Here is a 20,762-nt window from a genome sequence, read left to right on the forward strand (position 1 = left end):
GAGCATACATTACCTAACATTTGAACTTTCTGAATGCGTTTTTTATTGTCATACATTTGCCATGTGCTTCACCGCAGTTCCAAGATTATCTCAAAGCCACCTAAGAACTGTTTCATGATTTAGCTGTCTCAAATGGTTTGAAGATAGAAACATCTTAAGGCTGGGCCTCTGAGTATTATGACGAGGAAGCTGAAATAGGAGCACATCATTTTCCCGAGATAATCTAGCTTCTAAATTTTTGGAATGGTTCGTATAGGTGGACATACAGAAGCAGCACTTTTTTCTATGGCAGGTTTGCGTGGCAAATAAAATGTTTGAGCTATTCGACAAATAGTTCACTGTTGATGTAACCTGAATCAGAGCAGACAAATAACGATCCTGGAAGAACACCAGCTGATAATGTAGGATGCACTGTTTGACGTTTAAAAATTTTCATAGTTGGCACAAAATATCTGGTGCGCTTGTACAACACACACTTGTTGTATTAACGCCATTGTCATCACTTGATATTGCACCCACCTGATGCATTCCTAGTTCAGTTAAAATTTTTGGGCCTTCTTTTGTACGGTTAGAATTGCTACAGTTGCTCATATCGCACCGGTGCGAATTAGGCACCTACAAAGTGGTGCGAATTAAGAAAATACGTCATAAGTTATTATTTCCTTCATTCTAGCCTATAATCACCATATGTTCGAAAATCGTACTAAGTTAAATGTTCTTTAATATTTCTTTTAACCAATAACATTTTAAGATTATGGATTCCTTTGCAAACAAATCCGTTATTTAGTTACAAAATGTTAGCTAAATATACATCCACCTGAGCCATTATATTAAATACTCTATCACCACGTTACTAGCACAAAGAAGTGGCAGAAATCAAGTGACATGGTGGAACTTCATATGGTAGGTTGTAACAATACCACTAGATGCTACACTACTACAGTAACTTGTTTTAAACTAGTAGTGGTGCCATTTAGGAAGCGGTGCGATTTATGCTACTCTACCCTATCTCTAACACGATATTCTTGTCACACTCCCTCCAACATATCTCTAACATGATAGTCAAATTCTTGTCACACTTCCTCCAACATTTCTATGTCCATGAATGAAATCGCAGCTATGATCCGATGTCATACTTCTACAAGGTCTTGTGCAATAGAGGTGGCACATAAAATGGATCCTCAAATACTCCAGAAAGAAATAACTCACATGGTGTCAAGTCTGTTGACCAGGGAGCACAAGAGCAATAAACCAGATCAACGGCTGTAGCACTTCCACTCCAACGAAGAGTAGATGTTCAATTCGGAAATGTCTACGAAACAACCTTTGTACTTTACCTAGTTACTGAATTTGTTTTCTCAAACTGCAGAACATAAAACTATTTTTGTTGTAGACTTGCTACTTTCAACAGTGTCTCCAATGGCAACAGAAATAATATATTTTCCGAAACTTTGAAAGTTTGATTATCAAATAACATGTAGGCCGATCATGATAATTTCTCATTCAAGCTTACTTGATAATAATTATATGAAACTGTTACGATCATTTTGAAACACGCTGTGTTTATCTTAATTTTTCATCTGACCGAACGTATTTCAGGTTTATAACATTAACACAGTTTACGAATTCGGTTGAATTTTGAAGTTCATAGAAATCTAATCTGTAATACAGGCTGCACTTCACTGCTAGGAATAAATTTGCATAAATGGAGTAAGTAATTCATATGAAAGGTGAAAGTAATTTATACAAAAAAGCTGCTAAGGATAACAGTAAATAGAGGAGCACTAACATGATGCTTTGAGTTGAAGTGAATGTTAAAATCAGTAACAAATCACTGCTTGCTGCCATAGCAACTGAAGTTGAGCGATGACCTGGCTAACGCACAAAATTATTTCCTGAGAACAAACCGTTAAGAAATATTGCGGTAATCTACATATACATTGTTACAAGATATTACACAGTCATTTATTTTACTAGAGCATTTCTTGCCCGCACTATTTCGAAACTAAATCAAAGGCGTCTTGCAGTTTATGAGGTCTATATTCTCTTCTCCAGGATATGTTTCAGATCATATACTGCGTTCCTCAGGGACAAAATTTCACATTATAACTATAATTAAGTGCAGAGTCGTGTTTTTTCCTTCATGTTAGCCTTTGGCTATTTTAGGTCGTAAGACATACGAGTTAATATAGCGATAATGTAGGCTAATGGTTTGTTTCTCATGTAGATTAGATTATAACATCCATACGACACATGCAATTTCTCATATCTAATCATTTACAAACCGTGAGAAAAGAGAAGGCAATTTTTGTAGAAATGAATATACCGGGTGTCCACACGCCTATGTATAATATTCATTTTTTTTTTCCAAAAGGCAAGCCGTATTTTATATGAATAATTAGGGTTAAAAAGTTTTAGCAAAGTACCGTTCGAATAATAACAATATTGTTGTTGTTTAGTCAACTGTCCTAAGACAGGTTTGAGCCCCATGACACTAAAAACGCGTCACTCGTGAGGAATTAAGCCAGGAGTTATTGGGGTGGAGTGGTCAGTTTCTTTCCCTTCCATTGCATACATCACTGACTAGTAACTAGAGATGAACAACGATCGAGAAAGCAAGACTAACAGCGCCCGCAAAGCCGAAAACCCACACGACAATGTTCTATACGTCGAGTTGTTGACGTAAAGACTGCTTGTGAGTGTTTCGACACGCCGAGATTGATCACTCCCGAAGTCCCGAACGTCAAGCAGCCTTGAATCGCCGCAGTTGCTTATACCTGACTGAACTTTTATCTACTTTGGCAAATGTTATATATGTATAAACAATCAAGTAGCCTATTTGAAACATCATCTCTACATTTCAGTGTATAATAATTAATACGTTTTCCAATCTTTATTTAATTACTAGGCCCTTATTAAAAGGCTAGGAATTTTAATTTCATAATGTTTGAGATTAAGTGTGCAATCTCAAGTAAAAAGATATTAACGTTATGTTTCTTAGAAATGCAAATTTATTTGAGAATTTTTTTTATTTTTTCTATTTATATAACCATAGGTAATATCATATAATAGAACCAGAACATTTTGATAACTAAGATACTGTTCTGTTTTGGCTTTCTGTCTCATTTAAACATTTATAATGTTATTTATTTCAATGATGTATGTTATTCAAAGTTACGAAATCTTTCCACGCCGACCAAATGCTATTTCGAGAATGATGAGCGAGACTCGAAGCGCACGAGAATGACGAGACGAGACTCGAAAGACAAATGCAACGAACACAGCGAGCGAGAGCGATAGTTAGTTTTGTTCATCTCTAGTAGTAACATATTACACTAATCAGACTTCAGTTGTGTATAAATTGTTCTTCCTTTGACACGTATCGTCAAGTGAAATGTACTGCCTGATAATAGACGTACATATCAGCCGGAACCCTAATTAGAGGTAAATAACAAATATTATCGATTACACTTTCCCACTGATGTGATGAAGAAAGCTGACGGAAACATTTATTTTTCTTTTCCGTATATATTCATATTATAATATTTTTCATGTTATTTCGGGTGGTCATTTGTTCAGCCGATATTAGGAATCATGTACCATATGGCTCCATGCCTACTGGTATGGAATAGATAGGCTTAACGAATCCAAGAAGTAGGTGACACTTCAGGAGCCTGTTTCTTAAAACAACTACTTTCCCTCATGACACACTGACAAGGAAATCAGAGACAAGTGAGAAGTTAAGTAAATTTTGTATCTTAAAATTAATTAACAAGCTTGTAAAATGCCTTCAATTGTTGATATGTTTGACAAGTAAGATGGCAGACCATAACCTATGATTTGCTTCATAAAATCAGAGAAAAAATAGATTGATTTTGGTGCATTTTCATAAAAAATTAGTAACAAAAAAACTAAAATTGCTCTGTTGGCAAGCAAAACATTTATTCGGCCACCTGTTCTAAATTCACCTTCAATTACAGTTAAATAATTGTTGCATTTTTGTTGAAGTTAACATGAATCTCTCATTAAATTCATACGTATTTTCCAACTCTTTTCCCTTTTAAGGTTTTCTATTACAATTTTCCCTTTTCAATGATTTAATCACTTTTCTGGCTACTATTTCTTCATAACTGCTTCAAACGTATTGACTTACAATACGTTTCACCATACGTCTTGAACTTGTCAAAAAAACCCGAAAGTTATAATCAAATGTGACAAGGAAATTTCTTCAAGAAACAGAACATTACTATGGTCGACTACTAAATTCACTCCTAATTTGCTTATCACTTGTCGCTTGACGTAAATCGCTTATCTCTGTGTTTAGGAAACATAAAAATCTGATAAGTTGGGACTTGTCACATGTTTTCTTTGTCATTAGTCGAAGAACGCGCTTCAAGGAACATAGACAGGGACCTGCGCTTTACACGTTTGTAATACAACCGAGACATATATATATATATATATATATAGCTTTTAGAGAACCCGAGGTTCATTGCTGCCCTCACATAAAGTCCGCCATCGGTTCCTATACTGAGCAAAATTAATCCAGTCCCTAATATCATATTCCACCCCACAGATCCGACTTAATGTTATCCTCCCAACTACGTCCCGGTCTCCGTAAAGGTATTTTCCCTCAGGTCTCCCAACTAACACGCTATATGCATTTCTAGATTCGCCCATACGTGCTACATGCCCTGCCCATCTCAAACGTCTGGATTTAATATTCCTAATTATAATAGGTGACGAATATAATGCGTGCAGTTCTGCGTTATGTAACTTTCTCAATTCTCCTGTAAATTCATCCCTTTTAACCCCAAATATTTTTCTCAGCACCTTATTCTCCGAACACCCTTAACCTCTGTTCTTCTCTCAAAGTGAGACTCCAAGTTTCACAACCATACAGAACAACCGGTAATATAACTGTTTTATAAATTCTAACATTCAGTTTTTTAGAAACCAAACTAGATGATAAAAGCTTGTCAGCCGAATAATAACAGGTATTTTCCATACTAATTCTACGTTTAATTTCCTCTCTACTGTCATTATATTCGTTACTGTTGCTCCAAGATATTTGAATGTTTCCACTTTTTCAAAGGATACATTTCCAATTTTTATATTTCATTTTGTGGTCATGAGACATAATCATATACTTTGTCTTTTTGGGATTTACTTCCAAACCTATATCCTTTCTTACTTCAAGTAAAATTTCCGTGTTTTCCCTAATCGTTTGTGGATTTTCTCCTAATATAATCACGTTACTTTTTCAGAGAGATATTACTTTCTAAATACAAGGTTTGACGGCCAAAATTCCCTTATTCAGTTTCACTTGCAATTATGCGTTACTTCTGAAAAGTCATGTATATTTTAAACCCACAATACGAATAAATACCCCACTGACTATAAAATATTCTGATTTTACTGATCATATCTTGATGAAACTCGACTTAATAAATAGAATTTTCAATGTCAATCGGTAGGTACAGAATTTCAGAAATCAGATAAAATTCAACTTGTGAAATCCTGGTATTATATGTATGTAGATTCTGTTTTATAAGTGCTTATAACTAATGGCGAGAAACTAGCAACATGTACGTGTTAAAATTCCCATAACCATTTAATTTTTTTCCTGCAATGAGCATATGACAGCGTGTATTTAAAGATCCTACATGACACAGCTGACATGAAATAATGTGTTGTACCGGTAAGTTTATTCTGCAGTACGAGATGCTGAAGAGTTGATACTGATTTCAACCTCCAGTCTGGATGGTACTTTTATTTTTTTTTTAGTAATTTCTGACACACACATTAAATTCCTAAGCGTTTAACGATCGGAACATTTAAGTGTGGGGAAGGACGTACACGTAATTCGCAGCTGTCGCCGTAATGTTTTCTACACTGAAAGTAATTTTACACAGCAGTTAAGAAAACTGTAAATGGCAGAAACCATCGACAATCATAATTAATTTGAACAACTAGCAGAAAAACTGCATTTATTACATCAGTGACACGCAACTACCTTATTTGAGAGACTTTAATCAGCAACTTCATGATAATGATACCTTGAACTAATAATGTAATCGGTGCAGTTATCCGCATTCGCTTTCAGTAATAAAAAAGCTTTTAAAATTACAATTATTACCACTTATTGATAACATTGAAATTTCCTTCGTAATACTCGTATTTTGTCTGAATATCGAATCTAAGCAAACTAAATTGGAAGAAAACTAGTTTAATACTTTTCTTGTATCAAACTTAATTAAAATATCTGAAAAATATTTTAAGTTATGAGGGAAAATAAATATAAAATTTACCGTACTGGGATATAAAAATTTACATCTTATTAATAAACACGTTTCTTATCTTACGTCAAGAATATTAATAAATACGTTTCAACTAAAAGGAAGTTAGAACGCGCGAAATCATACACACGCTCTTCATCTCTGTCAGATGGAATCATGGCCTCTGAAGATAATATGTGTGTGAAAGAGAGACAGCCTCGGCAAACGTGGCGTGTTGGATATTACCACTGTAATTCTAAATAACAAATATGCTTCGATTAATTTTTAATACCAGGTTGTGACGCTGGAAATATCTAATCTTAAGGGAGGAGATACACCTTTGTGGGCGAAAAATGACATTTTTGAATTTGTTGTTTGCTTTGTTCAATAGAGTAGATCGGGGCAAGATGGCCTATTTGCGTACAGTTAATCAACGCGCCAAGTGAATGCGGCACTTGTTGGTAGACAGGTTCCTTGTTTCTTTGTGTTGAGCGGCAAGCTTATAGTTCAGCCTTAACCGTTGTTTCTTGTCTTTTTTAGCTAAAAATCTGTGGTAAGGTCGAAATTTAAGATGTAAAATAATTGTAGATGTCATGTAAAATAATTGTAGATATCTTGTAAAGCAATAATACTAATCGCAGTACATAAATGTAAGTGATAATTTTATTTATAACATGTTCCTTATACAGTGGACTCTCCTAATTTCGACTGAACAGAATTGAAAAGTTCAGTCGACCTGGTTGGTGAGTTGGTATAGCGCTGGCCTTCTATGCCCAAGGTTGCGGGTTCGATCCCGGGCCAGGTCGATGGCATTTAAGTGTGCTTAAATGCGACAGGCTCATGTCAGTAGATTTACTGGCATGTAAAAGAACTCCTGTGGGACAAAATTCCGGCACATCCGGCGACGCTGATATAACCTCTGTAGTTGCGAGCGTCGTTAAATAAAACATAATATTTTAACATTTTGAAAAGTTCAGTACAATAAAGGTAGCGGGTGTGGCAGGTGAAATGAATACAAATGAGTACAAGTCTAGTACTATAGGGCCTACTTGCATTTCCTGCCCGCCCCGAGACTTGTGTATGCGCTTCTAGTACCACAGTGGGTTTCGACAGTTCCGTCTCACAAACGGCACAATTCTCAAATAGAAAAAGAAGAGTTCTTTAATTTAAAATCAATGATTAAATATAGATGCCCTAATCAATAAAATATTCTGTTTTCCTTTAACAAAAGTATCACTACAAGACACAGAACCAATTCCCATTCAAATGGCAAATCCATTTCTTAATGCCCGTATAGGGGCGTGTCTAATTCTCCTACGTAAGCAGTCGAACTATAGGATGTCGAACTTGTTTTTTGTCGAACTTAAGAGCTTCCACTGTACTTTGATGTATGCGTCGTGGCTTGTTTCTCTTGTGCTACCATGTTAAGTCACGTGTTTAAACTGGCGTCTCACCTCCAATACCGTTGGAAGATGCCATTGTCTGTTAGGGGTAAAATGGCAAAAATTTCCAAGCGATTTTATATTAATTTTTATACAGATTATGTCTAGAACATACATCAAAGCTTCAGATAGAGGCCAGTGAACAGAAGAAAGCCTAGCAATGAAGCACGTAAAAACAGGAGGAATGAACTGTTTTCGAGCTTCACAAGAATATGGGATTCCTTACCGAATGTTAAAAAGAAGAATAAACGAAAATGATGACAAAAGAAACGAGCCATAGAACTCCAATGTAATGCTCCAAAAGTAGTGCAGTTCAAGCCGATCCTTTGTTTGAAGACATCACACAGGTACCGATTTTGGAACCAGTACCAAAAAGAAAGAGGAAAACTGTTTAATGTTGACCGAGAAGACGCATCTGACGAATTTGAAGGCAGTGCAACAAAGAAGAAATGGCACGAGGAAACGTTCCACTAGTGTTAACAAAAGATGAAGGGTACCTAAGTTAAATCTTGAAGAAAATGATTGTGTCGTGTGCAAAATAAATTACTTTTACCCAAGTGGACCGTAAGTGGACTGGATCAAGTCCATTGGTTGCAACAAATGGTTCCATGAAATCTGCACTGATGAAGCAGACATGTGTAGTGATTGTAGAAGTATGAGGGACTATATTTAATGGAAGTGCATATTGTATATACTATTTGACAATAGTGGGCATGTAATTAAAGGCATATTCATAAATTTGTTTACAATTTATGTTGCCATCTCACCACAACCCTCAGAATGAGATGCTTAGTATTACTCGCATAATGTTTGGAAACCATGTAATATGTTACACAAACATCAAGTTTTCATTATATGCACCAGAATATTGTTTGAAGAAATATTCATGTATGTGTAAATTTAATTTCATTACAAAAACCACAAAATGTCTCCTGTTCTTTCGTTCAAAACCAAAAAACTATGGCAGCTTTCCCCGATTTACTATATACTTTTCTTTTTATCGTGATGAAATAATTTTTTAGATATCTTTAATAGTGTCCGAGATATGTCTTTTAACATCGCGCATGCATCTTCACCTGTTTCTTTAAATTTATTCTTTGTCATTCATTTTTCGGAGCTTTAAATTTTATATTTATAATGAAAGTCAGTGTACAAAACACTTTTTTCTTTCTTTACCTTAGTTCAACCTCTCCCTTTTAGGTTCACTTATACGATCCACGCCACACGGGCCTTACAGGACCGCGACCTGTCGGGAGAGGAATTAATCTATGGATCACATACATACTTTTTTGACCACACAAGGACATGGAGGGCCTTTCCGAATGAGGAATCAGCTCAATGCCAGGGCCACCTCCGATACAATACAAACAATTAAGACATTACACATCATTCACTCACACATATGAAAGGATTAAGGGAAGGATCGTCGTCCATGGCCGGACTTTCAAGAGGTACAATCCCGGCATTTGCCTGTAAATAACTGAGGAAACCATGAAAAACCTCAGTTAGGATTTCAGGCCTCTGGGATCCAACCCCGGACCTCCCGAATGCAAGGCCAGCCCTCTTCCACACCGCTAGCCCGCTCCGTACAAAATATTTTTCCCTCATTTTAAATCGAAGAATCGAAGATTTAACATTATAAATATCATATTTTCTATATTTTATGAGTAACGTAAATATTTTTGTGCGAGATCGTGCGTATTTGCTTGTTTTCCGCACAGAACCAATACGCGGTAAGTGTGAAATACCACATTCAGTATTCCCAACGTAACACACATAACAATTTCCCTTTTCTTACCGCTTAAGCGCGACATTCATTTTACTGCTTTAGGCTTTTAACATATTATTTTTAGAGACGTTTAACATAGTAATAATTATAAATTGGAAACTTACCACTGCAATTTCACCTAAATTGCAATGTTAATTATTGTTTTTAAATATTTGCAAAAATTAAGTAAAGTCTACTACTCCACGAAACTTATTGCATTCCTGATACAAGTAACATTAAGGAAGCCGTGAAAAAATCAACAAGATTCCAGATGCGGATGTTATTACTGCAATATGTTAATAAATAATATTGTTAAAATATTAAAATGAAAAATAAATCATTATTACATAACCTTACCGTTTGTTTTAAGTTCGCTTTTATAGACTGGGAAAAAAAAAGACAGACGTATATCACGGCCTGCTGGAGTATAGTAAACACAGAAAATATTTTAAAGCAACAATGTTGAAGAAAGATATTTTGGTTTTCCGAAGTTGCCGTCATTAAACAGAAATCAACATGGAGATTTCATTGCAACTAATTATAAATTCGTCTTTCAGGTATGTAATAAACGATCTTCGCACAAAATAATGTACGATACACGAGCGATATGTTTGTTTTCATGTTCTCGGAAATTAAAAAAAGCTCAACTACGTTTCGCTTTTTCAATCTTTTCCTCGACCATGAAAAGGTCAACATACCGCTCTTGTAACGTATATTACTATAATTCAAATTATTTCTTGAATATAATTAATCCTTTCTCGCTTAAAAGGGTTCGACACCTTAGCTGTTCTGAGAAGTGTCAGCATTTACCTTAATTATCCATTTTTTTCTGGACTTGATGAGAACTTACGAGAAGGTTCCATGTTTTCATTAGGAATCCATTCAGATTTAGCTAATGACTCTGGATCCTCACTCAGGAGTCCATGTGGTACGAGAGCGTATAAACAGACAAGATCTTAATGCCCTTTCGTGAAAGTGCGGCTTTATGACTCGTTTGTTTTTATTCTTAATGCATGTGACCAGTGCGCAGCCCTCCTTCACACTCACCGATCACCCGCGGCCCCAAATCTGCGAGGATTCAAGCTTTGTCGGCCAGTGTGCCGGATCCGACGGTAATTGGGTCTCTACAACCTCATGATGAAATAAATGACTGTACTGCAGATTTGGAAGGCAAAGGAAAGAACATAATCAATAAGATTACAACAAAGAACAAGTCTTCATGTCAGTTTAAATCCCCCTTCACTCATCTGCCTAGCAAGCATGTCCATATGACACGTTTCCTCCATCACGCTCTGACGCGAATCGGTCACGATGAACGCTACGCCATTAAATATACGTGTGAACGTATCATATAATATTCATTAGATTTGCTTTGTCTTAAAATCAATACCACCTACCTTGTTGTTACCTGTCACAAAGGAAAACTTGGAGATACGAGTGGTATGTAAGAAAGGCAGCGTTTCTATCAAATTGAGCGGGGAAGTGGAACTGGTGATGAGATGTGACAAGGTTTGAGAAAGCCATAATCCTCCCCTTTCAAGAATATTTCAGTGACAACAATATCTTACGCTGCTGGAAGAGAACATAAAATTTTATTCCACGGCATAACCGAACGCATTGCTTCAAAATGTGTTAAGCGATTAGAAGATATGGCCAGAAGCGTATGTCGAAACATAAGTTAATTATCGTACTAAAATCATAGAGTAAGCTAAGGCATTACAACGACATAAAGAATGGGGATATGCGCTGACATTATTGTTTAGTGAAGCTTTCTTGCGCGATGAAATATTTAAAGCATGAGTGGAAGGAGTAAGTGAGACTCGTTCTTCTTATGTGGCTTGAGAACATATTATTTCGTATAGAATAATTTTATTTTTGATACCTATATAGAGTGGATCGGGGGAAGATGCCTGATCTTTTCTTAGATTGAAAATTTAAGGTACTGTTCATTTATTTTTTAATTTCATATTGAAATATCAAAGTCTGGAAGGTATTTTGAAACTATATTCTTGGTACAAAACAGAAAACATTAATTACCTTAATATTTCAGGAGAAAAATTCGGTCCGGCGCCGGGGAACGAACCCGGGTCCTTGGTTCTATGTACCAAGCTCTCTGACCACTGAGCTACGCCGAATTTATTCCACAGCACCGGACCGAACCTTCCTCCTTCGATGTTTCCCTTTGTGGCCTGACTCCAAGTTAGGCATATATGTTGACGTGTATCCAATATCAACTGCCATTTAGTATAATGGGAGAGTGACTTGTTGGCCGGGAATCTGCAGTTATTATGCACTGCTAGCTACGAGACAAATTAATATATATATATAATATTCTCTTAGCTAGCTGTGCATAATAACTGCGGATTCCCGGCCAACAAGTCGCTAAGCTGAGTGCGCTCCTGGTATAATGGCAGTTGGCATTGGATGCACGTCAACATATATATGCCTAACTTGGAGTCAAGCCACAAAGCGAAACATCGAAGGAGGAAGGTTCGGTCCGGTGCTGTGGATTGAATTCGGCGTAGCTCAGTGGTCAGAGCGCTTGGTACGTAGAACTGATAACATGGGTTAAAATCCCGGCGACGGATCGAATTTTTCTCCTAAAATATTAAGTGTCAACATTACAGATAAATTCTGTAGGACAAATTAATATATTTATAATATTAATTACTTTGTTTATAGATACAGGTTTTCTTCTTACCTGCACTGTAGGCATCTTTCCCTGATAGTCGGGTAAGATGGAAAATGCAATTAACGCATTTACTGATATATGTATTTTACCTGAACTTGGTTTGATACATGTATATAACAAAATTGACTTAATCTAAAGCTCCTGGACACTTTCTCACTCGTTTATTGTTAGGTACTTAGGAACACAATAATTGCACATATTTTGTTGCCGTGTGCAAGACTCGTGAAATCACTTTTTGCATACAATAAATTCAATCTAATACATTTTTTGTCATCATTCCCTTTTCAGGATGCGTTTAAGGGTACGGTAAGAAATCCCGTATGCTTGCGATGTTCTAAAACAGTTTATGCCCTCTGTTATAACGTGTTCCATCGCAAGTTGAAGACTGTCCTCAATCCCCTGACTTCTGTCAGAGGATCTTACGTAATGTTTACACATTCCCTGCAATAAAATAAAAAATACAACTCTTACAACAAGTTGCCATCTTACCCCGAAAAAAAGTAATCATCTTACCCAAGTATCGGGGTAAGATGCCTAGTGCTGTGACGCAACCTAAGATGGCGGAACAAGGTCGTTGGTTGTTAACAATACAAACTTTAGAACCTTTACTAAAATACAATATATATTACAAAGGTTTAACAGTTATTACGAATTCAAGGATGTATTAAAATTTTAACATACCTTCGAAATTATTTTCTAGCAGAAAAATTAGCTGTTTTCTTGCCTTTCTTCTTTTCACAACAAGAACATGTGGCAAAATGAGTTAGCTTCCACTCTACAGACATTCGGCTGTCTCAGTGATCATGAAGACATGCGCGTGGCGTTCTCTCTTGGAAGAATGTGAAACTACAAAGAAATAAGCATCTTCCCCCGATAGTCATCTCCCTCCGATTCACTCTAAGTGCCTGACCTTTTCAGAATAATAAATTTTTATCTCACCAACGACTGAGTTAAAAAATATCTTGCTAGACATACGAAATAAAAGTAATTACACGGTTAAAACGTCACTGTGAACAGAAGTTTGAAAATGTGTAGTACGTAATAAGTTGCATATCGAGAAAACTGCAAAAATATCATGGCAAGAACGTGTTCTTTGTCATCATCTACCTTAAAGAACTGGCCCATTATCCGCCTTCAAACATGTTAGGATTTTCAACTGATTACAAATGCTGGGGATATTATTATCTTAGACGAAAAAAAAAATGATCGGCTGCCATACGCTAAGTACTCTTCGGAAAATTTCGGTTGATTTCGTGAGAAGAATTTCTTATGCAAGACTACGCTATGTTTTTCTTTTGTTTTCTTTTTTGTTTTTTTTTGTCTATTTATAGATGAAGTGTTATAAATAATCCATAACAAAGATATATTGAAGGCTTAAATTAGATACAACATTATTAACAAAATAAACACCCTTTCCCTAGTCGTGTGAACCAAGCACTGCCCGAAGGTGGATTTAAAACAAATTCACACTACAGGAGATCGGTCATTCTTTGTGTCCAAGACTGTACAGTTATATAACCAATGTCAAAACTTCAAAGGGCAAACAAAAGACAAAACACATATATTGGGTTCCTGAAATGGAGATTGGAGCGATTTCCATACTAGAATTGAAATCAGAACAGCATAATTTATAGCTTGATATCTAGTACATTAGCCACGGCGGAGGTCTGCAAGGATCTTTATATTTGAAACTGCGTTTGTTAACATTGACCTGTTTTCAGTGAGAAATGTATGGCCTGGCAGTTGGATGAAGAATGCTGGAAGTGACCCAGAGGCTGGGAAGATTATTCATGACAGGGAATCATGTTTTACGGAAAATAAAAATCTTAAATTTCGGGACAAAATCTGATAAACTTCGGGACAAAATCTGATAAATTTCAATGTTATTCCACATAAAAAACATAAATTCGATGTTTTCTTGCTTGATTATTTAACGACGCTGTATCAACTACGATGTTATTTAGCATAGATGAAATTTGTGATAGCTAAAATATATTTGGCGAGTTGAAGCCGAGGGTTCGCCATAGATTACCTGACATTTGCCTTACGGTTGGGGAAAACCTGAAAACCTCGAAAAAAACCCAACCAGGTAATCAGTCCAAGCAGGAATCGAACCCGCGCCCGAGCGCAACTCTGGATCGGGAGACAAGCGTCTTAGCCGACCGAACTACAGCCGTTAAAAGGAATCGAAGTGTTAAAAGAGTTTTAACTCAATAAACAATTCAGGCTCCACATACAATTTTTAGTCTATAATAACTAAAACGCATCTAGATATTTCAGATCTAGTTAAAGTTTGGAAATAACATATGAAAAAATATAAATTCCTGCACAAACTTAAAATGAAGTGCGTGCTTCATGAATCTCAACAAATTACAATAATTGACTGTAAAAATACATTTTCTTCTTTCCTAATTACATGCCCACTAACAAATTCTTCTATTGGTAGCACTGACTTCCAACCGCCTAGCTTTGTTTTGTTTACTTATGACACTGAGAGCAGACCTGAACTAAATAGAATTGGATGCCGCCGAGCTATTCTCCAAACAAACCTACACTATTACGGGTTGCTTTGAGACTTCAGGTGACCAAACCCATGACTCTGGTCATGAGGGAAGGACCTTGAATGCATAGAAATCACGGGACATCAATTACTTTAGTCTTTTTCTTTTATCAATATGTACTATCTGCGTCCTTCTCAAGTACGCAAAGTTTTTATATTTAGTAGTATCTTTATAATATTTTACAATCAAATTACATTAAAACCAATTTATGAAAGGTCATTATCTATTACAAACTCTCAGTGATAAAGATTTTATATCTTAAGCGTTTCATTTATCTACAGTATTTTGTAACGAACTAATCTGATAAACTCGTAATGATACTACTGTGAATTATCTTATTGTGGCACGGATTTACACATTCATTGAACAAAATTAATATTTGATTTCTAACGTTGAATAACGTTTATTTATTTGCCTGCACTAGACGCAAAATGTGAACTATGTTGGCGCATAACATCGTTAAATGCAAATAATTTAGTATCTGTAGGACAATGGTCGGCATTTCTTGACTGGCGAGTCAACCCCTTAATACACAAGCAGGGCGGAGGAATAAGGTATGATTTCCCTTCCCTTAGTCATCACTTACCGAGCGAGTTGGCTCACGCGCATCGCATGGGACTCATACTCGGGAGGTGCGTGGTTCGATTCCCGGACCGACCAACCTAACTGTGGTTTTTCTCTGGTTTTCCACAGTTACTTAGGCAAATGCCAGGTTGGAATTTTCATTGTCATGGTCCTTTTTCCCTTCCCCTCCCGTGTAGAAAAAGAATTTAGATTTCATATCATATCATTCATCTTCCTCATCTCATTCAATAGACATAGTCAGGTCAGGACGCATGTCTTCATCCGCTAATTTTCTTTCATGACACTATGAAACTTTGTGACATAATAATCTTTTCCATTTTGCCAGGCTCCAACTTGTTTCGCCTGTCCATAAAAATAAACTTGTGTATAAAAAAGTCATTTCCATATCATATGAAGTAAAGGGACAAAACTTATGATGTGGTAACACAACAAGATTTACATGCACATTACTATCGCACCCTTGAAACATTTTGCGAATTTCCCTCGTCTTATTCAGACTTCAGACCATCATTCCTTACTTTGGCTGACGTTTTCTGGACAAAATTTATTGAGAACTTGTTGATTTGCTTGTAGAATACATACAAACTACTGAAATTGAGCGGAATAACTATTTTTTTAATTTGCACAATGCAAAATTGCACACTAACTCATTAATACATTACAATGTCCTCTATACAAACACATCAACTTCATTCGGCTCCCCTATCAACTATACTGTAGAGTGAAGTCTCCCCAAGAACACTTACAAATGGCTTTTAAGGAACCCGCAGGTTCATTGCCGTCCTCACATAAGCCCGCCATCGGTCCCTATCCTGTGCAAGATTAATCCAGTCTCTATCATTATATCCCACCTCCCTCATATCCATTTTAATATTATCTTCCCATCTACATCTCAGCCTCCCCAAAGGTCTTTTTCTCTCCGGTCTCCCAACTAACACTCTATTTGCATTTCTGGATTCGCCCATACGTGCTACATGCCATCCCCCTCAAACGTCTGGATTTAATGTTCCTAATTATGTCAGGTGGAGAATACAATGCGTGCAGTTCTGCGTTGTGTAACTTTCTCCATTCTCCTGTAACTTCATCCCTCTTAGCCCCAAATATTTTCCTAAACGTCTTATTCTCAAACACCCTTAATCTCTGTTCCTGTCTCAAAGTGAGAGCCCAAGTTTCACAACCATACAGAACAACCGGTAATATAACTGTTTCATAAATTCTAACTTTCAGATTGTTTGACAGCGGACTAGGTGACAAAAGCTTCTCAACCGAATAATAACAGCCATTTCCCATATTTATTCTGCGTTTAATTTCCTCCCGAGTGTCACTTATATTTTATACTGTTAGTCCAAGATATTTGAATTTTTTCACCTCTTCGAAGGATAAATTTCCAACTTTTATGTTTCCATTTCGTACAGTATTCTGGTCACGAGACATAATCATAAACTTTGCCTCTTCGGGATTTACTTCCAAACCTATCATTTTACTGGCTTCAAGTAAAATTTCCGTGTTTTCCCTAACCGTTTGTGAATTTTCTCCTAATATATTCACGTCATCTGCATATACAAGAAGCTGATGTAACCCGTTCAATTCAAAACGCTGTCTGTTATCATGAACCTTCCTAATGGCATATTCTAGAGCGAAGTTAAAAAGTAAAGGTGCATCTTCTTGCTTTAGCCCGCAGTGAATTGGAAAAGCATCAGATAGAAAACTGGCCTATACGGACTCTGCTGTAAATTTCACTGTGACACATTTTAATTAATCGAACTAGTTTTTTTGGGAATACCAAATTCAATAAGATTATTATATAAAACTTCTCTCTTAACCGAGTCATATGCCCTTTTGAAATCCATGAATAACTGATGTGTCATATCAAGGAGTTTTGAATGAATTTTGTTGAGAAAACATGCCGTCAGCTGAAATAAATACTAATAATTATAATTACTACATGTTTTACCAAAGTACAAAAAATAATTTAAAACAATTTTCGCTACAAAAAATGTATGAAATATTTTTTAATGTCGAAATATGCACGAATGTCCTAAGTATGCACATACTGTATATGCACGAACAACCATACGTTAATCATCTTAAATAAAGAAGAAAAATGTAATTACTAAGTTTCATTAATTCAAATTTCAAATTTCAGATTCAAATTAAAATTTATTAACAATTTACATTTGAAATGAATACATATGTATGGATACCCGAAATGAGCATATGCTCGTGCTCGGGTACAGTCCAGTAGTCTACATAAATTTTACAGGGATCAAATAATAATGCTGATGATAGAAATAATAGTAATAATAATAATAATAATAATAATAATAATAATAATAATAATAATAATAATAATAATAATAATAATAGCATAATCGTGACAGAAATGATACAAAGATTGTAATACAAAATAATTCATTAATAATAATAATAATAATAATAATAATAATAATAATAATAATAATAATAATAATAATAATAATAATAATATTAATATTGGTAAAACAAAAATATTTACAATAATAAAATAAATACTAAGACGGATAAAATAAAATATAAAACCACTAGCGAGAGTTAACACAACTTAAATAAGCATATAATAACCGGAAAAAATGTCGAACTCGAAAATCAACAGAAACGTTTGTTGTATCACAGACGACAGCAACCGCCGTATTGACATTGTGTTGTGCATTAATGATAGTAGGGGGGAGCCGAAAGTCTACGTAACTGCCGTTCTCTTCGAATCTTCTCGTACAATCATGGGAAGTTAAAGCTGCAAAAACAAAATGTCTACGAGTCAAACTGTTCATTATTACCAGGATAAATACAAATAATACTGAAATATATTAATCTAGTTTCAGTTATAGATCTCCCCTTTTGTGAAAGTGATATCATATCAAAATATTTTATGAATGACGGGGAAAATATAAATTTCAAGAACTCTCTATTGACAAGAGATAGTGACAAGTACAATCAAGTGTATCTGTGGCGATGCTAAGAAATCATTTATTGGAAATATACACTGTTATTAATTAAGAAAATGATCTATTTGTATTTATTACAATCTTTTATCTTATAGGTTACATGCATCAGATAAATACAATAAGAATTAGTACCATATAATGCTAATAACACTAAAAAAAAATAATAAAATTTATCAAATATCATACAAACATTTTCACTTTATTTTAAACTTAAGAATGTGTAGATTGCTTAGGTCTGGATTATTTTTCAATACTGAATTGTGTAGTCTTGGTCCATAATTCCTACTGTGTCTTAATCCATCTAGGATATGTAGCTCCGTTACAATACGTGCATTTTGATATAGCCTATTTCTCAACACTAGTCATCGTCGGTCGAATCTGAATCCGCGAACTTCTGATCTATTAGCAAGTATAGTAAAAAATTAACCATGTTAAGGGCTATCAGACTTCAGTTTGAGCATCCCTGAAATAGACTTTACGACTTATCAAGGCACACTTGCTTTACGTGCCTGCTACTAAATCATAGCATTCAGTGTGCTTTTGCACGTATCTTTTACAATCTGTTAAGTAACACTATTACTGAGGAACGATACGGAGTCAAATTTCATGGCTTTGATAGAAAGAGAAAGAAAGGAAGGGAGAGATATATTTCTTTTTGACTACCGCATGATGCTGTGATAGGAGCATTTACGTAATTGAAAGCAGTGGAATCCAGTGGTTTGGTAAAATGAGATGAAATCTGAGGAATTACCCAGACGATATGAAGAAATATAGCAAAACTCTGGAAAGGGGAAGCGATATCAAATAGTGACCATCTGAATACAAATCAAGAGTGTTATCAGCGTAGGATATAATATAATGCTATTGCAAGCGACCAGATTTTGCCTGAATATGAGGTTATTCAGTGGATCGCTTTTAAATTTTCCGCAGTATCTTATCGAGGCATCAGTTGGGTTTTATATTCATATCTTTATTGCCGTAGATAAGGATTTACGTCATAATATCACAGCCTGCGTTTTTCATTCGTTTTGTAAAGTACCTACTTCACTATGTTTACAATACGCACTGCACCGTGAATTTTTTGAATAGAATTATATTAAAATCATGTTGGCCTACTGCAGTTGTGAGGAGTTGAGTTGATTAGGATTATGGTGAGAATAGTAAGAGGGACACAACTACAAGTTATGTGATTTCACGTCTTTGTGAGGAAATTTGGAGCTGCGAGGAAGAGATTATGTGAGCTCCAAGCCAGTAGCCCACTTGCCTCTCTTGGTAGGTCGCCATTCCTCGGAAGAACTTAGAGAAATTGTGAAGGGAACACTATTAGGGACCACTTTGAAAGAGGAAAATAATTGTCGCGGGGCTCGCGATATCGTCGCGGTTAGGACGTAACGCTACAGGCCAGGTGGTCGCGGGTTCGATTCTCGATGATCTAATTCTTCCATTGATCTAATCATTCCTACCGTAGTATGGTCCTGGGGTCTACTCAGCCTCTAACAGAAATGAGTACCAGGGACATTTCCTTGGGGGCAAAGGCGGCGGGCACGTAGGACTGTCATCCCTACTGCTATTAAATGTCGATTATCTGTGAAGGTGGGAGCTTTAACCTCTCGCCACCCTCTGGGCCGATTTGGCCTGTCATTGGGTTGACTTTTACAGTGTGGATATCTTATTATTATTCGATTAATAGTAACTCTCTCTTTAAAGTTGCACAGTGAAAATTGTTGCATACGATAGACCCTATAACTTGTACTGAGCCCACAATTGTCTATTTTCCTTTCTGTGCTCAGCACAACACAAACCCCGTAGCAGTAGTGACAATAATATTGCTGTTATATCTCTTATATATAGCAAAAGTTCACATAACCTAAAATCAAAAGCAATGATCTCCGAGGACTATTCATAGCATTTCCTGTAGGAAAGGAACTATGTGAGCTCCAAGCCGTTAGACCACTTGTCTCACTCGATAGTCGCCGTTCTTCCGAAAGACCTAGATAAATTCTGAAGTAAAAAACTACCAAATTGGCGTAACCTACTAGGAATCGCTTTGAAAATGGCAAAGATGTGTCATAAAGCACAATCTGAGACAAGGTTTTGCAGTTGTAGGAAAGAGTCGTGTATGAGATTAGACGTGGTATAGAGAGTGATTGGTCGATTTGTTACAATGCTTGCCTTTAGATTTCAGATTCTCTCCCCAAATCAGGCAGAGGACGTTGGATCTAAGGATAGTGGGATTTCCTTCCTAGAGGAAGATTAACTAGAAGATCTGTGTTGTAGATTTGCGGTACAAAAAACGACACTGTCAAAATAACAGCTTCAGATAAAATTTACGGGTCACTTTTATTCACGTAAAATTTCGTATCCTCTGTTCAAAAAATTTCTTCTCACATTCCATCATCAGAGACAATAGGTCCAGTCATACAGGAGACTGCAAAACTGACCTCAAAACAAAATT

Source organism: Periplaneta americana, chromosome 6 (genome assembly GCF_040183065.1).
Source record: "Periplaneta americana isolate PAMFEO1 chromosome 6, P.americana_PAMFEO1_priV1, whole genome shotgun sequence".
NCBI classification, from domain to species: domain Eukaryota; kingdom Metazoa; phylum Arthropoda; class Insecta; order Blattodea; family Blattidae; genus Periplaneta; species Periplaneta americana.